Source organism: Panthera onca, chromosome A1 (assembly GCF_046562875.1).
Source record: "Panthera onca isolate mPanOnc1 chromosome A1, mPanOnc1 haplotype 2, whole genome shotgun sequence".
Classification (NCBI taxonomy): Eukaryota; Metazoa; Chordata; class Mammalia; order Carnivora; family Felidae; genus Panthera; species Panthera onca.
In genome coordinates, this window is record NC_138339.1 from 170,577,866 (window position 1) to 170,596,852 (window position 18,987).

At 41.0% G+C, this 18,987-nt stretch overlaps 1 protein-coding gene and 1 long non-coding RNA gene across 7 annotated transcripts in view; both read left to right on the forward strand.

Annotated features, from left to right (window-relative positions):
* DOCK9 (dedicator of cytokinesis 9) overlaps positions 1 to 18,987 on the forward strand; it is a 290,719-nt gene that overhangs the window by 11,770 nt on the left and 259,962 nt on the right. The gene's annotated exons all lie outside the window — the stretch shown is intronic.
* Positions 1,565 to 6,168, forward strand: LOC132681889 (uncharacterized). The gene is made up of 2 exons (XR_009611298.3): positions 1,565 to 5,439; positions 5,811 to 6,168. It is a non-coding gene; the product is annotated as an uncharacterized LOC132681889 (long non-coding RNA).

The following is an 18,987-nucleotide window of genomic DNA, read 5'->3' on the forward strand; positions in this document are numbered from 1 at the left end:
AATGTTTATTTATTTTTGAGAGAGAGAGGGAGGGAGCATGAGTGGGGGAGGGGCAGAGGGAATGGGAGACAGAATCTGAAGCAGGCTCCAGGCTCTGAGCTGTCAGCACAGAGCCTGATGCAGGGCTTGAACCATGAACCGTGAGATCATGACCTGAGCTGAAGTTGGACTCTCAACCAACTGAGCCACCCAGGCGCCCCTGAAAACTTTTTTTTAAATTTAAATTTAAAATTTTTAAAAGTAATCTCTATGCCCCATGTGGGGCTTGAACTCATGGCCCCAAGATCAAGAGTTGCATATTCTGACTGAGCCAGCCAGGTGCCCCGAGTATGTTAGAACTTTTAAATTGTTAACTTGAATCATCAAACACCTTTCAGGAAAGTACCATGAATTCTCTGGGTTGGGAGAAATTTGTGACATGGAAATGAAATCATATTGTTTTGGAGGTGAAAGTTATCTTTGAGGTCATCTGGTCCAGTTTCCTAATTTTACAGATGAAGAAGATTAAGATCTATCATGGTTAAGCGATTAGTCTGTGCTCATACAGCTAGTTAGTATTATAGACAAGAACAAAATTGAGTTTACTGACTCTGGGTCCAGTGTACTTTCCACTGACCACAGGAAATAATTGAGTTTACTCTGTTTACACTTGCATTTCATTGAATATCTTTACAGACCATGATAATCAGATTATATCAGACTATGATACATCCATTTGCACCATGGATCTTCTGCTTGTATATTTCTTTTTTTCTTTTTTTTTTTTTTTTTTTTTTTTTTCTGCTTGTATATTTCATCAGTCTCAGGCCAGTTGGTAGGTGAAATTGACATTCATTTTTCTACAAGCCAAGAAAGGAGTTCTACATTTCTGTTAAGGGGTTAGGAGGAAAGAGAGAAGGAATTAAAAGGCAAGAATTACAAGATTAATTTAAAAAAGGTCTCAATAGAAACTTATTGAGGAATGAAGAATTAATTTAGTAGTCAAATAATGTTATTTAAGGGATAGAAAATCATTGTTTTATGTGTACTTTGGTTCAAATCTTATTTGGCTTGAGAAAAAGACTTTCCTGGGCCTATTAACCTAAAATTCTTTACTGTAGAATAAGGTCTGTTAATGTAGGTCATTTTACCTTTCAGGCTGCTTTGCCTTGGCTAAAATAAATATTCAGCTATAAATGGCATTTTGGTTCAAGTTGGAAATGTTGCAGGAAAAGTTGCATTTTTAAAATTGTTCAGTGAATTTATTTAATCTGTCATTCTAACATATTGCTGTTTTCTTAAGTAGAAAGCAGAGTTCCTATGGTGAGAGCAGAGGTGCCATAATATTTATAGTATGTTAGACTCATTTATAAACTATTATACTAGCTAGAATTTGCAGAATATTTAATCTTGTAGGTTACAATTTTTTTCCTCTGGCTTTTAATATATTAATTTAGCCATTTTGATTTTCTTTATTCTTTGAAGAAAAATTCAAAGAATGCTATTTTTTTTCTAGAAGATTAGTAATAACTACTGTTATAGGATTCTTTTTTTTTTTTTTTCCCAAACTGAAGAATGCGTGTGCCTTACTGTCTTATCTGGAGGTAATTTTGTGAAAAACCAATTAACACATCAAGTTTTTAATGGAACATAAAACTTAAAACCACTCAAAACTGAGAGAGGCAAAGATTGGTGACACAGCATTAGTTTCTCCTGGAAGAGTTAATATATCCAGGCAAACTTTAGTAAACACATTGGTGTTGAGATTTCTGTACTGTGTAAGAGGAGGTGAGGGAGAAGAGGGATGATCAGTAGAAGATGATGGTTTCTTGAACTGGGGACAGTCACTTTTTATAAATCAATTATCATGGTCTGGAGTTGCGAAGCTGGAAAGGAGGAGTGAAGATTACGGGCTCTGGATACCCCACAGGTTGGGTGGTGAGGATAGGCTACTTTGGTAGACATTATAGAGAGCTCCATTTGAGGAAAGGAATTTCAGAATAGCTTCTAGAATTTGAGAGAATCGCAGCTGTCTTTTCCCGTGGCTTCATTTGTTAGAAATTGTCATAAAGAAGCCCAATTTCTGTTGTTGACAGTATGGAGTCTTGGTGTTTTGGACATCCTCCATTCTGGGAAATAAGTCCCAAACCAGCCCTACTCCATAATATCCCAGCATATTCCAGTGAGCAGTATACTACTTGTCAGGAGAACTGGGTTCTGCCTGTGACACTTACAACTTTGTATCCTGGCCTAGGGCCTGCATTGTGTCACCTGTACAGTAGGGGAGGCACTAACCAGCCCAGAATGGATTTAAGCTGATTCTTTCTGACCAGATCTTGAGGTTTGGAGCCTGGCCTGGTGCAGCCTGGAGCTCATTTCCATCCGCAGGGACCTTTGAGAAGGGAGGGGCAGAGGCCTGATGGAGCCCAGTCTTTTCTGTTCCAGGCTTCCCTGTCATCTTCCATATTATCAGGCTAGGGCATCTTGCCCTAGAGCCTCCTGAGGATTCACTGTCCGCTTGTTTATCTTTCAGTGAGGATCTTAGCAGATCTTGAGTCATTTTTGAGTTTTTAATGATGACATTAGCAGACAAAAATGCAGTGTTAGTACAGTTTTTTAAGTTCTTACGCTTCAGTGTTCAGTAGATCCCCGGTTATTATCTGTCGTTCATTTACTCAACAAACACTGAAGGATAAACATTTGATTAAGACACAGACCTTGTCTTCAAGAAGGGTGTTAGAGGGAAGGAGGAGCATAGATGAGACCCGGGGAGTTTTGGGGTTGGTGTTCCCCTTTGGGAGTCCTCTGCCTCTTGGCTCTCTGGCTTCCTGCAAGGAAGAAGGAAGGCTGTGACTAGTGCAGATCAAATTTGCAGGAAGGTGCTGAGACTCAAGTCAGCTTTTAGGGAAGTAGAAATATACCAGGACCTCCACATCTGTTACTCTGCTTCCGTGACACCCAGGAAACCTGAAGCTTGATGTACATGCTCGTGGCAGCATGGTGGTAGACTGTTTCCTCATGAAGCTGTTGGGTGAGGGTGGAGGAAACTCACATCAGTGATAATGGTGCAGTGGGAATCGTGGGTTAGGGCTCAAAGGAGTGGGCTAGAGAGGTGGGAGGGAAGGCTTTTTGTTTTTATGGTAATGTAGCTGTTAACCTTACAGAGAGTCCTAAAATTAAGATTTTTTTAGCTATATACATGTGATTTACTTTGAGGCTAACTAGGGAAAATAGGGCATTTATGAGATTAATTTCTTTGGGCAGCTAGAATGTGTCTCCTAGGTGCAAAGACCCCAAACATGCAGGGATTTGGATCTTGATTATGTCCTTACTTAACTCCACAAGTAGTGTGAAGTTTAATAACAGTATCATATTAGTATTTTAAACTTATATTAAATAATATGGTAGTATATTACAGTAGTTTGTTTTCAACTATCTAGTTGATAGTGCAAGAACTGTAAAGCCTCTCTTTTCTTCAGAACTGAAAATGAAACTAATTTTTGTGAAGCTCCAGATTAAAAATAATCTGAGTTGATTTTAAGAACTGTGCATGAAAAGAAAATTAAGTTTTTTATGCAAAATCGTTAGGATCTTTAGGCTCCATGGAACACAGATTTGCATGGCGCTGTTACCTGGGTTTTTACTGATTGTAAAAGATACTGAGTACTTAACATGGGGGTTTTTGGAAGCAAGGTGACATCCTGCTCATTGCAGTTAGGCTAATGATAGCATAAATAGTAAGGTACCGGTCACTATTTCAAGTGCAAAGAAACATCTGTTCATAAAGTACTAAAAATGGTTCTTATATGAAGGTGCTTGCATTTGGTTTGGGCTTGGTTTTTGTTTGGTTTTATCTTAATTAATTATTTTGCTTCCTGCCATTAAGGATATGTGTCGATCATGTTAATAATACCCTGGGAAAAGAAATGAGCAAGTATTTGATTGACAGATAAATATGGATGCACAGGTATATTGTAGATGCTTTCACATCTGTGTTTCCATGTATATCTGAATAGATAAATTTTTAATCTCACATATGCACCAAATTAGTTGAGCACGTTTTTTGAGTCCTTACATGTGCCAACCACTGTCCTCAGTGATTTGCGGAACCAGGATGAGTAAGGCAGATCCTATCCTAAGGTGTTGACACACTAATAGGGTAGAGAAGATTGCAAAATAAGCTTTATGCACATTTAAATAGAAGATTGTATCATTGGAGAGTTATAAGTAAAGCCTTAAAGAGTCCTCAGGAAGGCGAGTACTCCTAGTCTAGGCAATCAGAAAACGCTTAATGAAGGAGATGGCATTTTGAGCTGAAAGTAGACTTGAATTGTTGTAGGTAGAGGGTCCTGCACAGGTGAAGGCTCCTGGAGAGGAAATCATGGGCTGTACCTGGGGAGCAGTGAGTAGTTAAGACTGGTGAAGTGTAGAGAGAGTTAGGGATATATGGATCTGGGTCACGCGGGATGGTGTGGAGAAGGTGGACAAGGGCCAGGTCGTGGAGTATTGACTTTATTCTTTGTTTTGGGTTTTTGACCTGGAAGGTGCCCTGATTAGAGTTTTGCTGCAGGAATATGGTGACTGTGTGGTTGGAGCCTAGAGGCTGGGACATGGATGGGCATGGGGGCAGAGAGCTGTGGTCTTAGATATTACTTAGGAGACTTTTGCCATAATTTAGACAGGAAGTAATGAGAAGGGCATAAAGTAAAAAGGTGATGTGTAAAAGAAGTATTTTGGGATAAACTGGATGGGTATTTAGACCTGATTAGATTAGGTTGTTTATTTATTCAATAAATATTTACCAATAATCTTCTTCTGCCCCACACTAAGGTGAGCTTAGTGTTCCCTGGCTGGGTGAGATTGAGAAGCTGGAGGTATTAAATATAGCTTTAGGTTTCAGCCCTGGGAGACCAGGAAAGTGGTGATGCAGAAATCTGAGAACACCCTCCTTTTTACGTGGGTCTTGAGGGGAGTGTAAATTTATCTGGTCTCCTGCTTTCAGATAAACCATTGCAGACAGATGAGAATCTCATCTCGCATTATAAACTACCACCAGAGAAAAGGATTAGCAGTGAGCTGTTAGTGGCCTTCATTTTTTAGAGTGTTTAGGGTAGAGCAGACAGCTTTAAAAACCATCTATCTAGCTAGTCCTCTTTAAAATACTCCGTCATGATCAGTGTGTGTTTAACCGTGGGGCCCCAACCAGCTGCCTTCTCTGCTATGGTCTGCAAGCCTGACATTCTGACTTCCTATCAGTTTTTTGGAACGAACTTTCCTATCTCCCCTTTTCAGGGAAAAATTAAAGAAGCCTTTAAAAATGGTAGGATCATAATTATTTAGAGTCAAGATAGTCAGGTAATTAATTTTACCACTCTTTGTGCAGAGTTCTAAAGTTTACTTGTTTTAGGTAAGAGAAAATGTGGCTGCTTTGTACAAGAAGGCCCCAATTCAGTTTTGGAGGTGAGCTTCTCTAACATTTCTAAATACAAGCTAAGTCACTGCATGGATTGATAAATTATAGATGGAAAAAGGTTCTCAGTTTTCCTCTTCTTGGATTTCTTTCCTTCCTATGGCCATAGATCTCTTTTCTTTGAAATCCCATCTTCCCCCTTTGATATCTAAATGCTGTTATGTTACCTGGTTATTAGTCAATATGGTGAATGATAATACTAATTTTTTTTCACATCTCTCTGTTACTGTTTTCCCATTCAGATTCCCACTGTAGCCATCCCTTAGGAGAATGAGTACCTGTTGTTTTCTTCCTTCTACTTTCCAGAGAGTTTATCTGCTACTTCTATTTCTGTGAATCATTCCCATGTCTTTATTTCCAGCCTTGACCAAGAGATTTGTGAAGGTCAGAAGGAAGCCCATTGGTGAAGGCATATGATAAAAGAAAAAGGAGGAGGATACAAGGAGAATTTACCCTAAATGGAAGAAGATCTGCAGGTCTCAGTGGGGGGGCTTCAGAATAGAGAAACACAGTAGGAAGCAAAAATGTGAAGGTGTTGAACCTCCGTTTCTTACTGTAAGGTAGTGCAGCTCAACGTGATACCCACAGACAGGGATTTGCCTGTGAATCGTTTATAGCTGACCTGTGATGAACTATATACAGAGGAGAATAAGGGTGTAGAAACTTTAACAATTTGACAGGCCAGCTTTATTCAATCTAATAAAAAATTGGGACTTTTATTTTGTGTATCTTTTTTTTTCCTTTTTTTAAATTTCATTTAGTAGTTACTATTATTCTTTTGCATTTTATAAAAGTATTGGTCCCAGATAGGTTGGGGGAGGAAGGGCACCTTCACTGCGGGGAGTTTGAGAAGGCATGTTGTAGGTTGTGGAGATGGTAGTTGGGGAGGTTTTACTCCAAGTGCTTGGTTTGGGCAGTGGGAACGATGCGTGCACAGGCCAGGAGCAGGTGGGATCTCATCTTAGCACCTGAAGAAAAGGGGCATGACTGAGACAGAGTCTTGTGACTCTGGGGAGTTACGGGTTGGAGGATGGTGTTTGGACACAGGGTGCCCACACTCGAGTGAGGCCCAGTCCCAGTGTTTAGTAGGAATGTGCATATCGCCCTGCTGGGGACTTTGAGGCTGGTCAGGGGCTTCCTGCAGCCTGAGTAGGGGCTGTGGGACCATCACCAGTAGTGTCGTCTTTGGCTCACAGGACACGAATAGGGTTATGTCATCTTCTGTGCTCTGAGCTTGCTTTTCATCCTTTATTGGTCTCTGTTCTTTCCCACCTTGACTCTGCCTAGACAGACGTATTGCACAAACCTTAATGTTGATTTTTCCCTGTTTACTGAACCTTTCTTTAAAATTCTTCTAACATGTGGGCATCTGGGTGGTTCAGTCAGTTAAGCATCGGACTTCAGCTCAGGTCATGATCTCATAGTTCGTGGGTTCGAGCCCTGTGTCAGGCTCTGTGCTGACAGCTCAGAGCCTGGAGCTGCTTCAGATTCTGTGTCTCCTTCTCTCTGCTCCTCCCCCATTCACACTCTGCTCTCTTTCAGTAAAATAAACATTAAAAAAAAATTAAAATTCTTCTAACATGAAGAGTGATTCCTTCTGTTGATATTTTTCCTGGACCCCTTGTATTCAAAGCCATGCACCTTTCCATAGGCCTTTTCTTAACAGTGTAACTTATCTGACAGTGGCTGTTTTTCCTTTCCTGTGAAAGGTGGTGTCATGATGAATGCCCTACACATATTAACACCAGCAAAGCAAATTCTGGGATCCTGGGATGGCAATTTTATAATTTTTTCTATCTTTTCCGCTTTGCTGGAAGCGACAGGATATTAAACCACCAAACTGGCGTGGTCCTCGGCTGCCTGCCAATGGAATATTTGGGGAAAGAATGGACCAGCTTTTGTTTCTCTTGCCTTCTGTGTAGCCTTGGGGTGGATTCTGAGGGGATGTTCCCCCCCGCCCCCCCACAGAACTAACCCATTTGGTATTGAGAAAGCAGGAAAGCGAGTTTTCCTGTTACGAGCAGTGAACAAAAAGCAAGCAGCGGATGGAGATATCCTGTTGGAGAAGGCTTGGGGGAGAGAATGCAGACAAATGCACCTCATTCTTTCTGCGTCTTTAAGGAATCTGAGGGGATGGGAAGGAAATCAGTCACTGCGGCCAAGTCAAATGCTTTTCTTTTTATTTATGGTGCTTAATAAGATGGTTATAAGTTTATGCTTTGTGATTTAAAAACTTGTCAGACACAGAGATCTATAGCACATGACAGATTAGAAAAATGAAACAATTATTCTGTTTCTCATGAGGTCATTCTAAGTTTGCCTGCAAGGGGTCAATGAACTGAAACTCTATCCAAGTTATATTTATTTTTAGGTTTAAAAATCACATAAAAAAGGCAAATTCTTAGGGCAAGTGGGTGGCTCAGTCGATTGAGTGTCCAACTCTTGATGTTGGTTTAAGTCATAAACCTAGGGTTGTGGGATCGAGCCCTGTGTTGGGCTCTATGTTGAACGTTGAGCATGCTTAGGATACTCTCTCTCTCTCTCTCTCTTTCTTTCTCTGTCTCCCCCCCACCCCTGCCTCTTTCCCTCACTCACGTGCTCTTTCCCTCTCTCTCTCTCTCTGTCTCTCTCAAAACAAAAACAAAAAAACTCCCAATTCTTCCAAATTAGATTTATAGGATGGTTTGTCATAACCTCCTAGGGAATCACTTGTTGGTTCTTTTTAAAAAGAACTAACTTTTGCCTCTCTTATTACAGGAGCAGTTCATGTTTATTATAGGAAAATTAGAAAACACCTATGGGCAACTGAATGGTACAGGAATGGGCTGGAAAGACTTAGACGTGGAAAATTAGAGCAGTGTGGCGAAGGAGAGAAAACCAGGGTTTTCTGGCAGCTGTGGGAGTGGAGACAGGGTCAGGGAAGATCCTCCTGAAAACTCTCCATGGAAGCTGTCTTGCCTGCATGCCACATGTTCACTGGTGACTTTTTACCTTTGAGGTTGGCCTTCCATTCTGCCATGGGTTTTAGACCTGATGATTTCCAAGTTTGTTTGGAGCTAGAAAACTGTGTAGTGGTCAGTTGAGAAGCTGGTCAACTCAGGGTATTTCATATCTTGTCAGTCAAGGAGAAGGAGTGCTGGGCAAGAAGGAAGTCTGAAGATAGATTTATATTAGTGAGTGGTGTGTGTGTGTGTGTGTGTGTGTGTTTGCGTGTGTGAGGGAGGGAGAGAGGATATCTTTGAGAGACTTGGCTGTAAGAGAGATAAAGAAAATATAAAAGAGAAGATACAGGAGAATACAACAATTTTTTGAGGGGGAAGAGGAAATGTACATTGGCTTCTGCCCTTTTGCATTATCTTCTTGACCTTCCCATTCCCTCCATGTTTTGCCATATTGACAAATGCTTAGGTGTTTTGTGGGATGACACTTCTCCCTTTATCTCAGTAAACATTTATAGAGCAGCTATCAGTAAGTCATACTTTCAGTCCATTTTAGTTTATAAAGATAGTGTGAGAAATCCTTATAAGGCATAGGATTAAATTGTCTTGAGAAATCCTTATAAGGCATGGGATTAAATTGTTTTGAGAAATCTTTATAAGGCATGGAATTAAATTGTCTTGGGCTGGGGTGCCTGGGTGGCTCAGTCAGTTAAGCAGCCGACTTGATTTCTGCTCAGGTCATGGTCTCATGGTCTCATGGTTCATGGGATTGAGCTGCATGTAGGGCTCTGTGCTGACAGGGTGGAGTCTGCTTGGTGTTCTCTCTCTGTCTCAGAATAAATAAACATTTAAACAGATAAATTGTCTTGGGCTTTTTTTTTTAATCTGTCTACTAGCTATTTTATTATAGGTAAGGCAGGATTAACATGTAAAATGGAAGGTGTAGAAGCTTGGACTAGATAACACGTTGCTTTTGGTAGGTTCTGTAATAAATAGTCATTGACTACTGTTACATAGCAGCCACTGGGCTAGAAGCTGGGAAAGAATTATAAATTGGACAGATATGGTGCTTGATCTCACAGACCTTCCTTGATCAGGAGATTAACAGGTAATCCGTTCCAACATAGTGGGATAGGAATTCTGAAAAGAAACATGTGGGATGTTCTGTGATGACATAGGAAAGATGCCTGTTCTGGACTAGAAGGAGTGACATCTAGGCTGAGACCTGAATGATAAGAAGAAATGGGCCAGATAAAGGGAGATATTTTATTCTAACCTTAGGGAACAGTGTGTGCAAAGGCCTGGAGGCAAGAAAAAGCATGGAATCATCCAGGAGCTAAAAGCTGGTCAATATGACCAAAGCCTATAGTCCCAGATGAGGGTGATAAGAGAGAGCTCTGAAGAGGTAAGTTGGAGCCCAACACAAAGGGCCGTCTAGGGCATGTGTGAACTTAGGAATTCAACAAAGATTCAGGACATAAGATTAATATAGAAAAATCAATTGTGTTTGTCTACACTAGCAGTGAATAAACCAAAAATTAAATTAAGAAAGCAATTCCATTTTACAATAGCATGAAAAAGAATAAAATACTTGGAACTGAATTTAACAAAAAAATTGCAAGATTTGTCTACCAAAAAAATTGTTAAAAGAAAGAATACTAAATAAATGGAAGGACATCCAGTGTTCGTAGATTGGAAGACTTATATTGTTAAGATGTCCAGTTCACAAATCTATCTACAGATTTAAAACAATTTCTGTTAAAATTCTAGCATCCTTTTTTGTGGGTATTGATAAGCTGATCCTAAAATTCATATGGAAATGCAAGGAACCCAGAATAGTGAAAATAATTTTGAAAAAAGAACAAAGTTGGAAGACTTACACTTGCTGCTTTTAAAACTTACTATAAAGCTACAGTAATCAAAATAGAGTGATTCTGGCATAGGATAGACATATATTTCAATGGACTAGAATTGAGAGTCCAGAAATAAATTGATACATTTATAGTACATTGATTTTCGACAAGAGTGCCAAGACCATTCAACGGAGATAGAGCAGTGTTTTCAACATACAGTGCTGGGACAACTGCATATCTGTTGCAAAAGAATGAAGTTGGGTCCTAATGTCATGCCATATGTAAAAACTAACTTATGATTGATCATAGACTTAAATGTAAGATCTAAAACTATAAAACTCTTTGAAAAAGAACATAGGTTATAAATCTTCATGACTTTGGATTAGGCATTAATTTCTTAGGTATGACACTAAAAGCACAAGCAACAAAAGAAAAAAAATAGATAAATTGAACATTATGAAAATGAAAACTTTTGTGTTTTAAAGGACACAATGAAGAAAGAGAAAAGATAATACACCAATAAGAGAAAAGATATGTAAGTTGTTTATCTGATAAGGGACTTACATCTAGATGTATAAAGAACTCTTAAGCTTAATTAAAATAGAACTTAAAAAATGAACAAAGAATCTACACAAACATTTCTTTAAAGGAAATATACAAATGGCTCTGCTCAACTGTAGAAATCTGTTCGGGGAAATGTAACTCATAACCATGGTGAGGGGCACTTGGGTGGCTCAGTCAGTTGGGCTTCTGACTTTGGCTCAGATCATGAGTCTGAGCCCTCCATTGGGCTCTCTGCTAGTCAGTACAGAGCCCACTTCAGATCCTGTGTCACCCCTCTCTCTGCCCCTTCCCTGTTGTGTTCTCTTTCTATCTCTCTCAAAATAAACTTTCAAAAAAAAAAACAAAAAAAAAAACACAAACCCACACCACAGTGAGATACCAGTTTACACATACTAGGATGGCTGTAACATAAAGACAGGCAATAAGTCTTCTCTGTTATTGTCATATTGGTGAGGATGTGGAGAGATTTGAGCCTCATGCATTGCTGGTGGGAATGTAAAATGGCACAGCCACTTTGGAAAAGTGTTTGCACTTTTTTGTTTGAAGACCTTGTTGTCAGGTCTTCAAAAAGCTAAATATAGAGTCACTCTATGAACCAGCTATTCCACTTGTAGGCATATAGCTAAGAGAATTGAGAACATATGTCCACACAAAAATTTTTACGTGGATGTATTACTCAGGATTCTCCAGAGAAGCAGAAGCAACGGGAGATTTATTATAAGGAATTGTCCCCCACAATTATGGAGGCTGAAAAGTCTCACATTTTACCATTTGTAGACTGGAGACCCAGGAACACCAGTGGTATAATCCAGTCCAAGTCTGAAGGCTTGAGAACCGGCAACACCAAGGGCAGAGGAAGATTGATGTCCCAGCTTAAGAAACGAGGCAGGAAGGACCAAATTCTTCCTTCCTTGGCCTTTTTGTCTTATTCAGATTGTCAACGAATTGGACGATGCACACCCAGACTGGAGAGGGTGAACTGCTTTCTTGAGTCCACTGATTCAAATTCTAATTTTATCCCCAAACACTCTCACAGACATACCCAGACATAATATTTAGCTAAATATCTGGGCATCTGGTAGTCCAGTCAATCTGATACATAAAATTAGATATCACAATGGAGGTTCATAGTGGCATTATGAATAATTGCCCAAAAATAGAGAACCCGAATGTCCATAACAGATGAATAGATAAACAAAATGTATATTCACACAGAGGAATATTATTTAGCTATAAAAAGAGGTGACATACTGATATATCTCCTCAATATGGATGAAGCTTGAAAACATGCTAAGTGGAGGAAGCCAGACACAAAAGGTCACATATTGCTTGATTCCATTTTTTTTGGAATGTCCAGAATAGGCAAATCCACAGGAACAGAAACTAGATTAGTGGTTACCAGGTCCTGGCGAAGGGAGAGTGTCTGCTAATGGGTGCAGGGTATCTTTTTGGAACGGTGAATATTAGATTGTTATGATGGTTGCACAACCCTGGGGATATATTAGCATCACTGAATTATACACTTTTTTTTTTAAGTTTACTTTTGAGAAAGAGAGTGCAAGTAGAGGAGGGGCAGAGAGAGAGGGAAAGAGAGAATCCCAAGCAGGCTCTGTGAAGTCAGGGCAGGATCCCATGATCCGTGAGACCATAACCTGAGCTGAAGTCAAGAGGTGGCTGGTTAACCAGCTGAGCCACACAGGCACCCCGCTGAATTGTATACTTCAAAGCAATTTTGTGGTATGTGTATTACATTAAAAAGTGAATGTTATCCTAAGTTTGTTTGGGAGTCCTTGAAGGATTTTAAACAGGGTGGTGGACACAGTTGGATCTGTGTTTTTGGAAAATTAGTCTGGCTGTGGCGAAAGTGGTTTAAAAGGGGCAAGACCAGAGGCAGGGAGCACATCAAGAGGCTGTTTGAGTAATACATGTCAGACATGGATGGTTTAAACTAGGGAAATAGCAGTGGGAGTGACAGGACATAGACAATTCAAAATACAAAATGTGGTGGGGTTTGGTGATTCATTAGATGAGAAATTGAGGATGATGCCTGTAGGCCCATCTGGAGCTGTGGATGGAGGAGAGAGCAGGGTAGAGAAGAAAGGTGACCTCAGCATGAATATAGTCTGACCTGCTAGGATGTCCCCGGACCAGGCACATGGCTGTATCAAGTAGATAGTTGATACAGAGCTCAGGAATCCAAATACTCAGGGTTCTTATTAAAAATGCAAATTCTTGGGACGCCTGGGTGGCTCAGTTGGTTGAGCGTCAGACTTCGGCCCAGGTCATGATCTCGCGGTCCGTGAGTTCGAGCCCCGCATCGGACTCTGTGCTGACAGCTCAGAGCCCACAGCCTGTTTCAGATTCTGTGTCTCCCTCTCTCTCTGACCCTCCCCTGTTCATGCTCTGTCTCTCTCTGTCTCAAAAATAAATAGACATTAAAAAAAAATTTAAAAAAAATGCAAATTCTTAGGCTTCACTCCAGACATATGGAGTCAGAATCTCTGATTGTGGTGGACCTACCTAAAATTTGAGGCTTCCTGTGGACATGCCTGGAAACTGTGGGAGTAGCTGTGATTCCCTAGGGCGAAGGGTGTGGCAGCAAGGAGAAGTGGCCCCATCACTCTTTTACAGGTCCAGTAGTGGAAGAGGAGACCTCATGGGTGTCTGGACCTGTAGACCAGAGAAGTAAGAGGGTGGGGTATAGACCAGAGATGGTAAGACCAGGAGGGTGGGGTGTCAGAGAAGCCAAGGAAGGAGGTGTCCCAGGGTGTCCTAAGCTTCTGAGAAGGAACGTAAGAGTTGCAAAGTGCGCTTTGGGTTTACCCACAAAGTGGTCTTCGGTCAGGGCCTGGATGGTAGAGACGTGTCTCCAGAGTGGGGCTGGCATGGCGCTGCCGCATGTGACCCATGGGTCCTCCAAGGGGTTGAGCTGCTACCCCAAACATTTTCCTTGGCTCTGCCTCATTCCTCAGCCTTGTTGAAATATGCTGAGTGCTTCTAAGGCCTCCGCTGGGGAGTGTTTGGCCAAGGTGTGTGGGGCACCCTCAGTAAATGGCCTAGGCTTACGGGACATGTGGAGCTGGGTGGGGGAGGGGCGATGTGGTGTTAGAGCAGGGGGTCTTGGGGCTGCTGACACTAGCAGATGGCCCGTCTGGTTCTTCACTTGGCCTGGTAGAGCCCGGGCTCTGCTCTGTGACCTGCACGGTACCTATGTCAAGATATCCAGTACTGCTGAGCTGGGGGTTTGAATCACTAAGGCCAGGTTTTTGAAGTTGCCACCATTTCACATTTTTCTTGGTTTGCTAGTCATGTACGGTTTTGGGAGAGGTAATGTACAAGTACTTGGAAGTGGTAGCCCCCCCGCCCCCCGGGATTTTGGCACATCTTTTGCCTTTTGAAATATTGTCTAATAAAAGGTACACAGTTCTCTTAGAGTTGTAAATCTGGTCTCCGCAGTTCTGTGTAATAAGATTACTATGTATTAATCAGTATAAGGAAAATCGGTGTGAATGACAGTATCTTCAAATCCACTTAAATGCGTGTCAGTTCACTAAGTAGTATGCCTGCCATTCTTTTAGAGTGTTGTCAGGCCCCGTGGAGCTCCGGGTCTGCTTATCTGTGTTTTTGAAGCCACTGCACTTTAAGGAGGGTTTAGTTATTGTTTCAAAGAGCTTTGAAGCTGTTCCACTTTTAAATTTATAATTTGCACTTTTAACCTTTATAAGTTGCAGTTGCTTTTTTCTTTGTTAAAGGCAGAATATTAGTGTTATGGAAACATTTAGGTGTCCAAATAACTATTATTTTATTTGGGGGACTCTTGTGCAACAGCAAGGTGTGGAAGTCCCCTAATGCAAAACTGACTGCGAGTCAGTGGCCTACGGAAGAAATTCGAGGTGAGATGCAAGCAGTCATCTAGCTCAGCCAGGACTTTCCCTACTGAGTAGCAGGGTAATTGTTTAAAGATTAGGATTAAAAGTATCATTTTTTTTCTTCTGTTCCATGGTTATTTGTTTTGTGCTGCAAGATTTCAGACCCAGTGTGTCAACTCCTAATATTTTGAGACCGCTTCTTTGGTGTGAATGCTAGAAATTCTGTGTATTGATTTAGAGTCTGGGTTTCAAGGGACAGAAACTCAATTCAAGTGATTTAAGTAAAAAGGGGAAATGGATTATAAGGACATAGAGTGTCTCCCCAAGCCCAAGGGCAGGGATGGCACCGGGTGTGTTGAGGGGTTTCCCAGCCTTCAAGAATCTCTCCCTTACCTTTGCTCTCCTTCAGTTTTGGGTCCTCCTCTACCGGGATATTGCCTTTCTTTGCTCCCAGTCTACGTGGTTGGAGACAGCACTCCGAGAGTCCAGCTACTTGGGAAGGGACCGGTCCTTCTCTTAGGCCCAGCTCTAAAACCCCCAGGGTGGGGATCTGGATTGGGTCTGATGTTTACCCTTAGAACCCTCCATTGTGGCCAGGGCTGTGGGTCATTGTAGGAATGTGGCTTCTGGCCTCTCCCTCTCATCAGAGCTAGGGACTTCTTGGCCCCAGAGAAGAATGGGGCTGGGTGGCCTTACAGCCTTTGCTCTATGAAGTTTATTTTGACTTAGAAAAACAGAATCAGGGAGGCAAGTTTGTTGCCCCAAAACATAAATCCATTCAGAAATAACATTTGGATTGCTCATGTCTTTGTTCTGGGCCATTAGGAGCTGGTTTTATTCATGGCACAGCTTGAGCCACACCTAGTTGAATCATTGCAGACATAACATCTTTTTCTCCCCCGGAGTTAATAATGTACAAAATAATATGTTATCTTTTATAAGGATGACAACGTATACGTATCTTTATACTTTTGAATATTTAGTATTAACTCTCACTCTGGTGATACTTTCCATTAAGATTTATTGTTTTATTATTATTTTTTTAAGATTTATTGTTTTAAAAGACAAGCTCAGAAACAACTTCATCGGCACCATTTATGTGCCAAGACAATGCCAAAAATCTGGTAATTGGTTGCCCAGAGAAGCTGAATTGCTTGTTATTAGACTCTGTGGCAAAACAGTTCTCACAGTTGTATTTTCGGAAATATGTTTTACATGTATATTCTAAAAATTACCCCAAAATATATTTAGTGTACACTTTATCAGAGAGACACTATATTCACTAAACTGGACGAAGGCTTTCTGAAATTTAAATTTGTTATCTTCACAGCATTTGGTACAGAATACAATAACCAGACTCGGTTCTGTTTCATTCAGCTACAAAGACACTTTGTTAAAATTCCATGTCCCTGTGATGCTAGTGTAGCTGATATTTGCTTCTGACAGTGCTTTTGGGAAGTTTGGCTTATTTCAGAAAAAAGCCCAGATGCCTTGGGCTGGGAATTTACAATAGGCCTCAGATCCTGGATCTAGTCTCTGCAAACTTTTAGGGTCTGTTATGAGATGTATCTGCTATCTGTCTTAAATTTAATGCTGGACAGAGGCTGTATAGGCTTTTACCAGGCAGTTCTGTTAAAAGCCTGGAGAAAAGCTAAGGACAATGTGTATAGTAGTCATCAATATAATTAATCACATTATTTATGTCACCTATAATTGCATATCGTTTTCCCCTCAAACCCAAATCCAGATTCCTTGTGTTTCTTTTCCTGCTCTGCTCTGTTTCTACTGTGGCCACAGTTGACGGGGCACTTCCCAGGCTTCTCTTATCTCTGGCGTTTATCTAAGGACACCAGCATGGAGAGGCTCCAGCTTTCTCTACCAGGTGCACCATACCCTGCAGCTATCTTCTTCCATCTCTAGAGCATCCCCAGCCCCAAACAAACATTCTAGCTCCTAGCCTCCTAGAAGTTCCCTCCTTCCTTTCAGATCCCTCACAGGGAGTCTACTTTTCCTGCTTCTTTCTACACAGGGACACAGATTTTGCTCTTGGAAGTTTCTAGAAAGCTCCTTTAATGATGGTCTTCACTGGAAGGACTCCTATCCCATGCAAAGGCAGATTAATATTTTTTTCCCTTATTCTGTTTTTGGAACTTTTACCGAATTTTAAGCTTACACAAAAAGGTAAGAATAGAACCAGAAGTTCTCACATAGCGTTTACCCAGATACTCCAGTTGTTTATGTGAGGGCGGGTTATTATCGATCATCTTCCTGCAAGCACACGGAAAAATCATGAACGAGATACGATTTCTTCTCTACTCTGAAGTCCTGTGACTTCTCTGTACTTTTAGGTCTTGTACTCTCTCTGGTGTTTGTGTGCTTGTATCAAGCAGTATTTAATGGTGTATTTTTTTAAAGTCCCAGTGCAGTGCTATTGAGAACTTAGTAAGTCATTGAATGCAATTGCCATTTTTATCAAGTTCACTTTTTCCCACTCACTCATTCCATAAGCCATTTCCTGGGTTTCCTGTGTGTGTCAGGCTGTGAAAATAAGTGAAGACACTGTGGAGGGAGCGTCCTGGTGCTTCTTTTCTAGCTTACTCCCTGTGGTCTGGAACAGGGAGGAGGGTGAGGCACCCAGAAGTGGATGAGCTGGACAGCTGGCTTTGCAGCAGGGGTGACAGCTGACAGGTAGCCCAGTGGGGGCTGTCCCTTTCTCCTCCGGTTGTTTTTCTTTAACAGCTATACTGAGGTTTAATTCACATACCATGCAACTCACCTATTTAAAGTGTACAATTCCATAGTTTTTTATATTAGTTTTTTTTTTTAAGTTTATTTATTTATTTTGAGAGAGAGAGAATGCACACGCGAGAAGGGAGAGAGAGGGAGACAGAGAGAATCCCAAGCAGGCTCTGTGCTGTCAGTGTAGAACCCCATGCGGGGCTCCATCCCATGAACCGTGAGCTCCTGACCTGAGACGAGATCAAGAGTCGGACTCTCAACCGACTGAGTCACCCAGGCTCCCCTGGTTTTCAAAAATTGTGGTAAAATATGTATAACACAAAATTTACTATTTGGTCATTTTTAAATTTTTAAAAATTGTGGTAAAATACACAAAACATAAAATTTGCCATCAGCCTGTTTTAAGTATACAGTCCAGTGGCATTGAATACGTTCACATTGCCGTCCACTGTCCACCCACCGAACTCTTTCATCCTGCAAAACTGAAACTCTGTACCTGGTAAGCAATAACTCCCTATTCTTCCCAACCCCCAAGCGACCACTCTTCTACTTTCTGTCCCTATAAACTTGACTTTTGTAGGTACCTCATATGGGTGAAATCATACAGTATTCGTCCCTTTGTGTCTGGCTTATTTCATTCAGCATACCATCTTCAGGGTCCATCCATTTTGTAGCATGTGTCAAAACTGCCTTCCTTCTTAAGGCTGAATAACTTTCCATTCTGTTATCGTCCACATTTTGTTTATTCATTCCTCTGTCAGACACGTGGGTTGCTTCTACGTTTTGGCTATCATGAATAACGCCGTTGTGGACCCGGCTGTACAGATATATTTTCAAGTTCCTGCTTTCAATTCTTTTGGGTATGTACACAGAAGTGGAATTGCCAGATCATGTGGTAGTTCTGTTTTTCACGTTCCGAGGATATTTAAACAATCTCTAAGCATGTAATTCAGTGGTATTAATTACATCTATTATGTTGTGTAACCATCATTACTATCCATTTCCAGAATTTTTCATCACTCCAAACAAACTCTGTACCCATAAACATTAAGTCCCCATTCTCCCTTCCCTGCCCCCAGTAACCTCTGTTCTACTTGCTGTATTTATGACTGCCTATTCTAGGTAACTCCCAATAAATGAAATCATACGTATTTGTGCTTTTGTTTCTGGCTTCTGTCACTCAAGCATAATGCTTTTAAGGTTATCCAACTTCATTCTTTTTTATGGCTGAATCATATTTCATTGTATGCATATGCCACATCCCCCTCCCACCTCCCATTCGTTTGTCTACGGACACTTGGGTCCTTCCACCTTTTGGTTCTTGTGAATAATGTTGCGGTGAACACGGGCGTACATGTATCTATCTATTCAAGTCCTGGCTTTCTGTTCCTTTGGGTATACTCGAGAGTGGCATTGTTCCTCTTCTAACTCTTGACATGTTTTCTGTGTAAGTTAAACAGAATCAGGTAAGCCACTGAACTCCCAAGTATGGGATAATGGGCCATTCATTCATTCATATGTTCCTTCAAGAAATTTTCATAGCAAGAGGCTTTTTAAAAAATGAATGAGTAGGC